Genomic DNA, 1,397 nt, shown 5'->3' with positions numbered 1-1,397 from the left:
AGGCCAACAGCTGTTTTTCAAAGGGAGAGTAGTTGTCTGCAGAGGATGGCAAGACTTTACTCCAAAATCCCAATGGTCTACGCTGTGATTCACCAATAGGGGTCTGCCAAAGACTCCACACTGCATCTTTATCTACAACTGACACTTCTAGCACCATCGGGTCAGCTGGATCACTAACTTTCCAAAGATTCTTTTAGAAGGCCATTTTACGATGGGATCCGTGCTACTTTCCAGACATGAAGCCTTTGATAAATAATCTCCCTCTCTGTGCCTTGGTTTCCTCATCCATAAAATGGGGATGATAGGTCCTTATTTCAATTGGGGGAGAAACGAGTTCGTCTTTGCTCGTATAAAGTTACCATCTTGGACACTCACCAGGGGCAGTTCTACCCTGTCTTCCTTATGAGTCAGAACTGACTCCATGGCAGTGAGGGCTTTGTTGTTGGCGGTCGTTTGGACCTCAGCGGTACCATTAGCATGGTTGACTTAACCAAAAGAGCAAAGGTCCAAACCCTCCAACTATGCTCGTCAAAACTGGCAAGCTGCCAGTGGGCTTTGTGGCATTTTCTCTTTTCGAGTCGTTCTTGGATGGTGCAGCTCATTGAAAAGTTGGAGATGCCGGCCCACCCAGAAATGCCTCAGAAGAAAGGCCTGGAGATCTGCTTCCCAATGGCCCGACACGGGAACCCTGTGAGCAACTGTCTACTCTGCTATGCACAGGGTCGCCTCGAGGCAGCTTCGACTTGAGGGCAGGCAGTTGGCATCTCAGAGAATTCCCCTGAGGATTCAATGAGATTGTCTCTGTGAAGAAGTTAGAGTAATGCCTGGTATTGTAAGTGTTCAGTAGACACTCAAGAATGTCCAGGAGATGTGGAGGGGCAGTTTGTTAATAGCAGGGAAAAGGAGGTTTGAATCCTGGCTATACTGTTCACTGGCTGTCTGAGTTTAGACAAGTTCCTTGATTTCTCTGCTCCTCACTGTCCTTATCAGGTTTGTTGGAAAGGGTTCCAGATAACGGGTGTGAACTCTGACTGGTGGCAGCTCCCCATCACAGTCACAGTAGGACTGCGTCCCATAGGGTTTTCAATGGCTATTGCTTTTGGAAATAGATCACCAAGGCTTTCTTTTGAGGGTCCTCAGAAGAAATAGACTAGAACCTTTGGGTTAACAGCCGCGTGTGTTTACACAATTTTTAAAATTGCTATTATGGAAAAAAAATTGCTATTATGCCCTATTGCAGACATACAGGCTTTATATTGCACACATATTGATGACTGCTTCAGGGCTGGGGTATGGGATAAAATCATATAAGAAAGAACTGCTTAGGTAATCAAGCGGCCATCAAGCTCAGAAGCAACAAAGCCCACATGGAAGAAGCACACCAGCCTATCCAACCA

This window comes from Echinops telfairi, unplaced genomic scaffold (genome assembly GCF_000313985.2).
Source record: "Echinops telfairi isolate 266 unplaced genomic scaffold, ASM31398v2 ScPeMD7_7463;HRSCAF=8501, whole genome shotgun sequence".
In the NCBI taxonomy this organism is placed as follows: domain Eukaryota; kingdom Metazoa; phylum Chordata; class Mammalia; order Afrosoricida; family Tenrecidae; genus Echinops; species Echinops telfairi.
Note: the sequence above shows the minus strand (reverse complement) of the source record.